This window comes from Periplaneta americana, unplaced genomic scaffold (genome assembly GCF_040183065.1).
Source record: "Periplaneta americana isolate PAMFEO1 unplaced genomic scaffold, P.americana_PAMFEO1_priV1 scaffold_21, whole genome shotgun sequence".
Lineage (NCBI taxonomy): Eukaryota > Metazoa > Arthropoda > Insecta > Blattodea > Blattidae > Periplaneta > Periplaneta americana.
Genome location: NW_027185502.1, coordinates 2,101,889 through 2,115,067, shown reverse-complemented (window position 1 = coordinate 2,115,067; position 13,179 = coordinate 2,101,889). Strand labels below are relative to the sequence as shown.

Sequence of the window (13,179 nt, the reverse complement as noted above, 5' to 3'; positions counted from 1 at the left end):
TGTATAATCTGATGTAGATTTTAAGGTGATACCTCGTGCAACATTTTTTATATCCCTAATTTAAAATGAAGTAAAGACATAATTCCGCAGTATTTTAAAGCTATGTTTAACGCATCCCTGGTGATATTTCACGTATACAATTAAAGTATGAATAATGGAAATAGGAAATATGAACCTTCTGTTAACACTTCCATCACAGAAAGACACTTTTCTGCACATCAACAACACACAGATCACCCTCACATCACCCCCGCCATAAACCGTCTGGCGCTCGGGTTCTTAACACTTACCGACTTTTAGCAGCCAGCCCTGTTGGCATTTCGCTCGGTATAAATTGATGGCATACAGATTTATGAAGATCAGTTTTAGTACTTCGAGATTATATAGCGAGAAAACGTTATTTAAAACATTCAACAATGCAATATTTTCCTGCTAGATTTGAATTCTGACCCACTGTGATAGGTTAGAATGCAAGTTGCTTGCAGCAGGGATGGGGACTGGGAATTCACCTGCATCGTTTTGCCTCGTACAGATATGCGTGCGGAGCCCACCCGTATCGCAGCCACGTCCCGAGCCAAGGTCACACGGGGCAATGTTGCCTACTAGGTTGCGCTGTGAACTTTCCAACCCGCGCTGGAGTCCGCAACACTACGGCCAAGAAGCCTATATATTATTAGTCCGCAACACTACGGCCAAGAGGCCTATATATTATTAGTCCGCAACACTATGGCCAAGAGGCCTATATATTATTAGTCCGCAACACTACGGCCAAGAGGCCTATATATTATTAGTCCGCAACACTATGGCCAAGAGGCCTATATATTATTACTCCGCAACACTACGGCCAAGAGGCCTATATATTATTAGTCCGCAACACTACGGCCCAGTTGCACCAACCCTTGTTAAATGTTAAAATGTCGTTAAGGCTGTTTAATGGGAGTGATGATTCATCAACTGTTGTTACTGCTAACATCTTGTTAAACCCGCTGTTAAATTAACATAGCATACTCCGCAGTTAAATCCTTATTTAGTTATTCAGAATAGATATGTTCATAAGGGCTAAAATGATTCATCCGCAGTAAAGGGACGATATGTGTTTATTAACGTAAGCATTTCTGTGATTATTATTTCGTGTTAATACTCAGATATAACTGCAGATTTTCAAAACGATAGTTCTTTATTTCACTGATTTAACAATTCACATATAATTATGACCAATGACGTGTGAAGATGTATTAGATATATAGGATATGAAAATAATGTATTATAGTATTCAGCATCACAATTATTTTCATTTTCTATTGGTTCTATTTGAACCTGGATAATTGAAAGAATCTTCGTACAAATATCAACTTTGAGAGTGAAAGTACCACCGTCAGTTTTCGAATGTTCCACTGTATCTTGTGCATGACCCGTCTTAGCATTTCTTTCAATATTTTCATAACATTGATTTGTTTCGTAGTTCGCGTTTTCACATCCAAATGGCGATTGAAAATATTGGGTTAAGGAGACCCACGCTTGTTCCTTTTCCCTAATGATCACTATGTTTGACTTCGATTACATTCATATAATTGCTAGATCTACTAAAATAATTATAAACTTGTCCATGAAAACCTTCAGATCATGTGACACATTAATTATCAGTCTGTCCTTACCTCTAAGTTTATATTCAGGAAATTGACATACGAAGTCAAATCCGTTAAAATTGACAGCATTCCTTACTTGACAATTCTGGTATTGGTTGAGTAGCCCAGTTGCAAAACCAGCTATCTATAAAAAAAAATGAAAAAATGAGACAGTGGTAACCATGGTTCCAGTTCGTCATTAGCTACGTCATAAGCCATACATTCGGTTACAAATCCAACTCTAAACCCTTTAAATCTAGTAAATAAAATTGCATACGGTTGCAAAACCTGCTAAGTGTGGAGAGCTTAAGGATGCAATACCTTCTAACTGCACAATGCCATGTTTACTTTTGCAAAACCTGCTAAATGTTACTGAGACAACATGGCCATATTGAGAGTTACGGATGCAAAAGCCGCTGTTTCGAGCTCCATAACGATTACATTGAGCATACTAAAATAACGAATAAGATATTATTAGACGCTGATAATAAAGCTACTCTTCGCTCGTATAGTTGAATTGACTGTACTGCTGCATTTAAGACATCAGCTGAGAGTTTCTGCCCGCGCTTTACCGAGGACTTCTAACCTTTTATGTTACGCGTGTTGAAGTCTTGTAGTGGTTACTGTGATTATTTTGTAGTTTTTTTTTCGAATTTTGCCGAAATAAGTGAGGATGGATATGGTGTATCCAGTTTCAATAACTCTTTTAGTGTTGAAGAAGAAGATACAGATGATGAAGACTACATTTTGTGACTCAGCACGCCAGTGACGCGTTCACGTGCCCATTGCAGTCTGAGGCGTTGGTGGTTTCCGGACAATGGAAGCTGACGCAACGGCATGCAAGCCACTAGTCCAGCCCTCAAAAAAGGCGACGAACCGTTGACGCAGACAGGTCCATACCCGTTGCAGTACTCCAGCATCGACTCAACACTGTACGGTCCTTCACGGCCATGCGGACAAGATGGAGGTCATCCCGTGCCGTGGTCACGTTACGTGGTCCAGTACCCGCTCGTCTCTGCTATCCACTGGTTCCACACACGCGTCACTGTCCTAGCAGCATGTCCTGTACGAGCCGAAAAGTCACGGTATGACAAACCTGCTTTCCGGAGGCCAACCATTTTACCCCGTTCGAATCCACTCACGTGCCGATATCGCGGCTTTCCACGGCGACGAGGCATACCTGCACTAGTTTCCACTTCGTTTGGAAGCTCTGCACTGACTGAGCAGGGCATAACGCTGACCTTGCTGGTGACACAAGAGACGTCACTGTTTGGCCTATGTGTACGCCATCTCTCTGGAAACGTAATCAATTATTGGTGGTACTCTTTTCTACACATCTCCCGAGTTTGGAGTTGTTCGGGCCATTCTTTCTGGGTGTTGCACTTTTCACAAACAGTAGTATATAAGGGAACATTCAAACTATAATATTAGTATTCTGTCCTCCTTTTATACTTTTTTTTATAGTACAATATTTGTGTGTTTAATAATATTTAGGTATGTAACGAAAATAAGAATGTTCTCTTCTACCGTCAGTTTGTTTCCAAGTTACTCTTGTTAGATAAACTGCTAACATTGATCAAATACAGGTTTTGCAAACTAACGTATCGGTAATATGGCTCCCTACAGAGTTGCAAATCCTGCTAACTGCTCTATTCGGCTGCAAATTAATACACAAAATACTGTAAGTAATTACCTATTAATCATATATTTCTGAGCTGTACGAAGACAGACGAAATATTTTTTTTTGCCCATCATTTAAACTGGAAATCATGCCTCTAGCATCTGACGATAGGTTTTTACACAACTTTCCTCATTTGCCAAAATTCGTCTCACTTGCAAATAGCTGGTTTTGCAAATTGCCTACTCAATTGTGAGTTCCTAGGAATGTCTTCATTTCACTGCGAAGATGGAAGAACTTTTCCAGCAATTGCCACGACTAAGCCGTCTGACTTGGCAATGGTAGGATATATCCGAATAATCAGAATTTATATCCTCAAGAAATTGTTGGAACTGTCGATGACGTAAAGCATGTGACCGAATAACATTGTTCAAAGTGACAGACTGTGCACACAGATTTTCAGGATGAATAAGGCAGTGAATTATCTTAACCTTGTTTGCATTGAACCCTTATTGAGTTAAGAACTTTCGTACTCTCCCCAAAAATCCTGTTTCACGTCCGCTCATAGTAGATGCTCCAGCTGTTGCTATGCACATTAAGTTTTCCCATTGAAGTTGAAATTTGGTCATAGTTTTTGTTACGGATTAAAAAATATCGTCTCCTCAAATTCGATCCTTTAGTGAAACGACATCGACAAGATCTTCTTTAACATTGAAATCTGAATAGACACCCCTTATGAATATAACAAGCTTCGTCGTGCCTTTGCGATCGGTTCATCAAGACCTAGTGAGCAACAAGTAACAGTTTTTATTTTTGCTGTCAATTGTCCCTCCAAGTTATCTCCCATCTACCCTCCACATCGCATTTCTCGCATGCGCTCTGCAACAATATTGTGGGACAAACTTACAGATTTAAAAGCTTTAACGGTTTCCGGACACATTTCTTTTGCAACAGTTCTCGATAGTCTTTCACAAGTTCTCCTTCAGTAAATGGCTTTGAAGCCGTTGCAATTTTTCACAAATTTTGTGGTTAGCACGAACAATGTTTGTTCTACTAACACCCGATGATGATGGACGGTTTTCTGAATTTAATTCCGATTTAATTCCTCTACAGCCTTTTCACGAACGGAGCCGGTTAATTTCTCTGGTCCATAAGCTTCGGCATGTGTTGAATTAATATTATGAAGGCTTGTACCATCCAGGTTCCTTTCTACATATAGAGCAATATGCCTTCCGTCCTTTCAGATAAATAAATAAATACTTATCTATCCACACACTATTGAAACGTCGTTGATATCCGTACCAGCCGCTGCTACAGCGAGGGCAGGCTGACTTCGTGGCAAACAGTAGTAATGAGAGCGCTGTTCGACATCCGTGCTCCAAGAGATTTCCGCAGTTCATAAGCAGCTGTGTGTTCGTTACAAGGCTCTCTTGCTTGGTCCTGTTGTCGAACTGGACGGCGTACTTAACCAAAGCGAACCCAACTTATTCCTTTATTAACATTTTACTATAAATATTTCAAGGGAGAAGTATTATTTGGAGATATATTTTAATTGTGGTAAATTTAAAGGCATAATCATAATAATTTTACCATAAACATAATTTAGTTTTTGAAAGGAACTGCATGAATATTTTTTGAGTTGTATGTGGTTATTTTCATCCATTTCATAAATTTTAATGAACTAGTACTTCACATATGGGACCAAGAAAAAGATCATGAATCTGGGAATACTTTGAAGAAACTAGCCCAGCCAAGACCAAATGTAAACTTCTAATCTAAGACACGTCAGTTATAAGTGACTAAGATAACTAATTTAAGATCACATATTAAAAATCCGGCACTGACGTTCGTTGAAACCTGTGGTAATGGATGAGGAAGATCCACCTAAAATAATCCATGATTGTCACGCAAGGAAGCTGACGAGGTTCATCTGACTGCAGTAGGATTGTGCTGCTTTCTTATACGAAGAAATCATTACAATGAAATTTAAAAATACACTTTGAGCAACTTTAATGATCTAAATACCTTATGAAATTAACGAATGAATTATCCAAATACATCAAATGAACGACGACACCCTATATAACGTTTGAATGTTAATAAAATCGTGCTTCTTATTATTTCGGTGTAGACTATTAACCGAAAATATAACGGCTTCAGGAGTAAAATACAATTTCTCGTGGTTAATATAGGAAGTCCCTCCACACTGCAGACCGCGGAATGTACTCAACTGCTGTTATGTGAGAAAACGTAAACTGTACACTCACCACAATCATAACAGATGCTGGAAGTGTCTTCCTCGTTCATGAAGGCACAGTTCGACTCTCATACACTAATTTGCAAACACTTTTACTAATTTTTCTTGCGTAATCGATTGCACATAATTAATTATATTGGGCTTATGTTCATTGATTGCTTTACCATGTACAGTACACAGACCCAGAATAATAATAAATAATAATACTAGTTACGTTGTGAAATACTATTATTGGAACTTGAAAAAATCGCTTAATCTGAATACACCAGAAATGTAGAAACGTTATCATTTATAAAGTAAGATACAAGAAGGATACCTCAGAATATTAAATGTTGCTTATGAATATTATATTTAAGAGCGAATGCAATTTACCATGCCTATTGAATTAGATAACTGTTGATTTAGATTTTTAGATTTAGATTTATTTAATAACTAGCCGTACCCGCGCGTTCCGCTGCACCTGTTAGAAATAAATATAAAGTAATTACATAATTAAAATAGGACGTTTGATCCAGGGAACAACTTTTACAACAGCGCAAGATAATCTGCTTCGCTCATTACCCATTTTTTTTGCATTGCATTTATTGCATATATATTTTATGTATTTTAACACGATTCAATTGAGCATAGTTAAAATTTGAATTATAAAATAATGGATTGCTAAGCTAACGTACTATTACTGCTTACTAAATCAATACACTCTCGTTGTTAGTTAATATTCTCTGAGGTTAAAATGAATGTACATAAATATTATTTTAAGAAATACAGAAAAGGAATGTACAAAATAGCGTATCAAATTTTCTGTGCATAAGAAGCTATTTTAATCTTACCTGTCCTCGATTTACTCAGAAGTTACTGTAATAACATTATAGCATTATGTCCATCTAGAGAAACTACACTTCCCAATGGTGAAATAATCATTAATTATACAAATCGGTTAATTTAGCTTCTGATATTACTTCATAAAAACACAGAAACATTCTCTGTAGGCTTTGTTTAATAGCTTTCGATTGTTGATGTCCAAGGCCCCTGTGTCGATTGTTGTTGTCCAAGGCTCCTTATAGACGAAGTCATTTGTTCTTAATTCATTGCACCGTCTTAGATGGCGTTATTTTAATTTTAAAACTCATTTATCTCATTAAGTATCAGTCCTAACAAAATTTTGTAAAGAATAAAACTTATCGGAAATCATTTTTAAAGAAACTTTAGTTATGTAACATTTTTCACAAAAATCAATAATAAGCGAGATATTTCCATTTATTTAATTCATTTAATTTATTTAATTAATAACATATACAGTACATAAAAAAACGCTATATTAAAGTACCCCGAAAGAGCAAAGCTCTTGTTCGGAGACAGTTCCGTTTTGATGGAACGAATTGAAATTAACATACAGTTTTAAATGTAGATTCATTTTCCGGGCTGAGAGGCCGTGGTCTATTAGTTGGTTTTATACCAGACGTTTCGTCTGCAACTACGGCAGACATCTTCAGTGGAGTGGTATCCGAGGTCGCAAGACTCTTCTCGGCGTACCTGAGGCAACTGATCCTGTGTCTGGTTGTGCGAGCGTATTTATAGTGCGGCTCGCGGGCCGAGGCCTGTTGTCGCTGCGGTCCGCGCCGCTTTGTTCGCTGCTCCCGTTCTGGGTTCCGTCCTTTTGTTGTAGTGGCTTCTTATCTGTTCTGTTTAGGACCGGGTACCAACACTTGTTTAGCTTTACGCCTTCTTCCTTGCGATTAAAGTTGTTGTTGTGTTTATGTATTTCGATCGCTTCTCTATGTAGACGGGGGAAGAAGTGCGTCGTCGTGCTCAAGATGTCCGTGTCCTTGAATCTAATGTTGTGATCGCCCTCTTGATAGGCATGTGCTGCCACTGCCGATTTGTCGATCTGTCCTAGGCGGCAATTCCTATTATGTTCTGTCAGTCTCGTCCTGACGCTCCGCTGTGTAGTACCAATGTAGACCTTCCCGCACGAACACGGAATCCTGTAAACTCCGGCGGACAGCAGCTTATCTCGTTTTCATTAAAGAGTATTTATAAATTTGGTCAATTCTAAAAGCATTCAATTCGGAATGGATCAAATTTGTTGGGTAATCCAGTCGCCTTTTCGAACACATTTTGATTATACTTTTTTGCAACATAATTAGAGGAAGAAGAGCAGTTTTTGTAATGCCTCCCCATCCAGTTATACCATATTGGATAACAGATTCAACTATAGCCAAATAAACCAAACGTAATACATGAGTAGGCAAGTAATGGCGAAGGTTTACAAATTTGAAAATTGTTTCACGGATCCTGTTACATAAAAAGGTGATTTGTCTATCCCATTCAAGTGCTGATCAACAATAATTCCCAGGTATTTCACATCTACAGATTTTTTCAGGCAAGGGCATTTACAGGTTGTAGGGAGTTTACAAACTGAGTTGTGGATTATTAATTTTAAAAGAGAAAGTGAATGCAATTTGTTCAATCCAAAGACTGTTAAAGAAAATGGAACCAAAGTAGTTTTAGTTATATTTAGAGATAGCAAATTTGCATCAAGCCAGTTTTTGATCAAATTTATACCTACATTGGCGTGTTTATAAGTGTCCTCCCAAGTTAAACCACTGAAAATCTCCATCGTATTATCAGCGTAATAATAACAGGAGCCATTATGTACTTTCAAAGCAATGTTTAATAAATCATGAATGTATATTAAAAATTGAATAGGACCTAAAATTGTTCCCTGCGGGACACCTCTATCAATATTTACATTTTCACTGATATTGTCATCAGTTTTGATTACCTATTTCTTTTAAGTATGATTGTAGTAACTTATGTGCAATATGTCTGACTCCTAAATGAAATAATTTGTCCAGAAGTAAACGATGGTTAACCGTGTCAAAAGCTTTCCTTAAATCTAAGAAAATCCCTAAACATTTTTAAGTTAATACTGTATACTAGGTGTATTTTCCTGTTTGTGATTATGTATTCAGTCTCTTTTTTATTATATATTATTATTATTATTATTATTATTATTATTTTAAAGTTAATACTGATTGTGTATATGTATTCAATCTCTCTTTTTTACTTAATTATGTTTATTATTATTTTTAAGTTAATATTTGTACACCGGTATGTATTTTTTGTATGTGATTTGATCCTGGTTGAGTGGAAGAGAAGGCCTGATGGTCTTAACTCTGCCAGGGAAAATAAAACTATTATTATTATACAAATCGGCACTCTTTCTGATCAGCTCTCACGGGTAGCAGTCGGCCTCCCGTTGTAGTGGCATTCCTGGGCCTTGTGAGTGTTTCCTCGCTTCCAACTTGAATTTCTGGAGCCATGTGTCTCGACTAATTCTTTTGTTAACTCTGACGACAATAGGCTGCGCCTTGCCGGGTTTTGCAGGTTGCCTATATACCACGCCTAAGTCAGCGACAAGCTCCGGTCCTCCGATGCCTTCCGAAATATTTTCGACAATCTTAGGAACGGATTCTTCCGGAGTTTCCGAAATCCCGAACACCAGTAGATTGTCCCTACGCGTATACTGCTGTAGTTCATTTACTTGTTTATTTTCCTTTTTAGACCACGCATTTCCCCTTGTGTTGTTTTCAGATCTTCGTTCGTTTCACACAGCTCTTCGTTGAATGCACCAAACTTGTTTGACATGAACTGAACTGATTGCTGTCATGCACTTATCTCCGATTAAATCAACTGTTTGCTAAGTTCATTGGAAGTTCAAATTAAAATGTTTCAAATTTATTTTCAATGAAGAATACCCGACATTTTGAAAGTTATTTGCTTCCATGATAATGAAACATACCCCTCTGAATGGTTTTCTTCATGCTAAATACTTTTTATTGAACCTATACGTCATCAGTTCTTGAGTTTCAATGAGAAAACGCAAGTAACAATGTCGGGACGATCAGTCCGTTTTTCATGTGGGAGTGAAGCAATAGATATTTCAGGTCATTGAGGATTGTAGCTTAGAGTTATGAAAATATCTGATTTGCCATGCTTTCCAACAATAGACATAGCGTCTTGGTGTAGCTGCTGCATGTTTCGTGAACTACCTTGAAATGGAGAAGGTAGAATCATTTTCTCCTGCCAAGTATCTTGCTGAAGTGATCGGGACATTTTGCAGGCCTCTTATTTTATCAGTAAGTAATACCTTTTGGTCTGCCCTTAGACATTATAGTTTTTACGCTTCCTCCAGACAATACTGAAGGGAATCACACATATAAATATCTACATCACTTACTTACAAATGGCTTTTAAGGAACCCGGAGGTTCATTGCCGCCCTCATATAAGCCTACTATCGGTCCCTATCCTGAGCAAGATTAATCCAGTTTCTACCATCATATCCCACCTCTCTAAAATCCATTTTAATATTACCTTCCCATTTACATCTGCCTCCCTCAAGGTCTTTTCAGGTCTTCCAACTAATACTCTATATGCATTTCAAGATTAACCCATACGTGCTACATGAGCTGCCATCTCAAACACCTGGATTTAATGTTCCTAATTATGTTAGGTGAAGACTACAATGCGTGTAGTTCTGCGTTGTGTAATTTTCTCCATTCTCCTATGACTTCATTCCTCTTAGCCCCAAATATTTTCCTAAGCATCTTATTTTCGTACACATTTAATCTCTGTCCCTCACTCAAAGTGAGAATCCAACTTTCACAACCATAAAGAACAACCAGTAGCATAACTGTTTTATAAATTCTAACTTTCAGATTTAAATATCAACATCACACATTAAATAATATAATATCGGAAAGACCCATACCGCTTGATTAATAACTATAAAAATATTTCATTTTTAATGACAATATTGTTATTTTATGTACGTTTTTTATAGACTACTATATAGCCGTCACTCAGTAAATATTATAGAAATGAAGATCTAACTTCAAATATTCTCTACGCCTACTTATATAACCCCAAAAGTTTTCACTTTCATATAATCAATAAAGCATTAATGTGTAGGGTAAACATTGGTAATTTCGTGGCAGTGGTTATTTCGTGATACTTTTTCTTTGCTCTTTCGTGAACTAACAAATGGTGTTATGAGATTCAGATTTCCGCCACGGGATTGCATAAGTTGTCCGGTTTCCAGAAACATACAGCTACGCTTTGTGTGACTATTGTAGTTGCTTCAGTGAGTTTTTATGTTTGGAGAGAGCAATTTAACGTCGACTTCTCAGGCGTACAAATTTTGTGGATGTTTGTAATTAAATTACAGGCTTATTCCTAAAGGTAAGCATATGATATTTGATACAAATATCTATTGTATTTTCATGAAATTTTAGGAAATGTTTTTGGAATTTTAGATACAGATGTAGTCGCCATATAGGCTTAGCTTTACTGATAGAAATCTTAGCTGTTTGAGGCGAAATTTTGTTGAGCATTAAGCGTTACTTTTTATACTTTTTTAAAATTGTATTACAATACGAATTTTAGAAATCTGAAGATAAGATGTGATAACAAAAAGAAAAGGGGGACGCAGTGGGTTCAGTGTAGCTTCTGTTTGATTTGTTATCATGCTAAGTACCAGTGATAAGTGCTAGATGACTTACTTGCAAGAATTGTGACAGAAGACGAAACATGGCTCCACCATTTTGGACCGGAGACAGAAGCAGACAATGGAGTGGCATCATGCAAATTCACCAAAGAAATAGAAATTCAAAAGTACACCTTCGGCAGGAAAAGTTATGGCTACTGTGTTTTTCGATTCAGAAGGACTCTTGCGTGTGGACATCATGCCACACGGAACCACCATTAATTCTAACATGTATGTGGCAACTCTCAAGAAACTTCAAGCTCGACTGAGTCGTGTTCGACGACGTCGGGAGAAGCATGATGTTCTGCTATTGCACGACAACGCACAGCCATATGTCAGTCACAAGACCACAGACCAGATCAGAAAATTCGGATAGACAACACTGAAACATCCGCCTTACAGTCCTGAACTGGCATCATGCGATTACCATCTCTTTGATAAATTGAAGGATCCCTTCGCGGAACGAGGCTAGAAGATGACTCCCTTGTGCACACCGCTAAAGAGTGGCTCAGACATGTTGGTCCAGACTTTTAACCGTGCTGGTCTACTGGCCCTCGTCCCTAGGTTACGTAAAGCAGTTGGAAGGGACGGGATTATGTGGAAAAGTGACATTTTGTTCCTAAAGGATGCATCTATATTCTGTGAAAAGAGCAAAGCCGTAGGATAAAAATGAAATTTTTAAACAAATGTTATGCATTACTTTTGGAATTACCCTAGTAGGCTATAGTAAAGTCCGTAATAAAAGTGTTCATCCTTTCAGACAAAGAAGATTCCTTCTCAATTTCAATTCGTACTTTGATTTCATTCTTATTATGTGCTGATATGTATTTCTATGTTTTCTTGCTATGAATATTAGACGGAATTACTATGTTTGAAGTACTGTAACAATAAATGAGAATTTCATTTCAATTTAATGAATTTTTCCACAATTCTTCTACCTCTCACGAAATTATCAATGCAGTATCACGAAATTACCAAGGTTATCACGAAATAACCAAGTTTTTAGCTTAAGTTGTAAAAATGGTTTTTGGCACTTGTTCAAGAACGTGTCCAATCTTTTATGTCTCCAGATTTGTAAAGCAAATTATCGTCTTTTAGATGAAAAAATCGGAATAAGGATATATTTACACATTTGCATTTTAAATTAATTTTCATGACATTATCACGAAATTACCAATGTTTACCCTGTAATTAGTGACAAATACATCATGCTATTCACTATAATATTTCATTTTTAATGGTAATAATGTCATCAAACATTCTTAAGTTTTGTAATTTTAATATTCAATACACAGACAGCCTCACTCAGAAAATCACACACCAGAGAATCTGAGCTGTAAATTCTTTTTATGCTCGACCATCCCGAAATGTAGTAATTATACACCTGGTTGCAGTCCTTTAATGCATGTCATTAAAGTACACCTAATCATTAAAGTACAGGTGTTTTCAGCCAATGACAACTCAGCTTACAGGTGTTCAGCCAATGACAAGTCAGCTTTGTACCGTTATAAAACCGCAAGTATCGATTGTTCTCGGATATGCAATCGAAAGAGAATTAGCGAAAAGTCACGGAGGCTGGAAAGCCAATACTCTCGCAGAAGGTTATGTTCTGTTACGATAATAATTAGCGTTAATTGTAAATAATATTCATATAAATTCAATTGTCATCTCGTTTTTCAATGTCGAATTCAATAATCAAGGTTATACGAAGTTTAACGGGATTACACAATGTCAATGACATTATTGTTCCTCGGAAAAATCAATACTTTCGCGTCTGCGCACATCTCACAATTCACGACCTAGAACAAGGTCACTTTCGATCTTGCCAGATACAAATAAAATGTATACATCTGAATAATTTCAAGTTAGAAATATGGTCGAGCATAAAAAGTCGTATGAAACTCGCCTATAATGGTAATTAAGAAGCTCGTATGAAAATTATGAAACTCGCTTGCGCTCGTTTCATAATCATCCATACTCGCTTCTTAATTACTATCATTATAGGCTCGTTGCATAATGTAGCCTACTATTAATAAGTCATGAAGGTTTTAATAACCAATATTACAAAAACGTTCTGAAAGAGTTACACAAATGAAGATCGACATATTGGAGTTGTGATGTCAGAGAATC

At 37.1% G+C, this 13,179-nt stretch overlaps 1 long non-coding RNA gene across 1 annotated transcript in view; it reads left to right on the top strand.

Annotated features, from left to right (window-relative positions):
- LOC138693795 (uncharacterized) overlaps positions 1-13,179 on the top strand; it is a 286,495-nt gene that overhangs the window by 199,931 nt on the left and 73,385 nt on the right. The gene's annotated exons all lie outside the window — the stretch shown is intronic.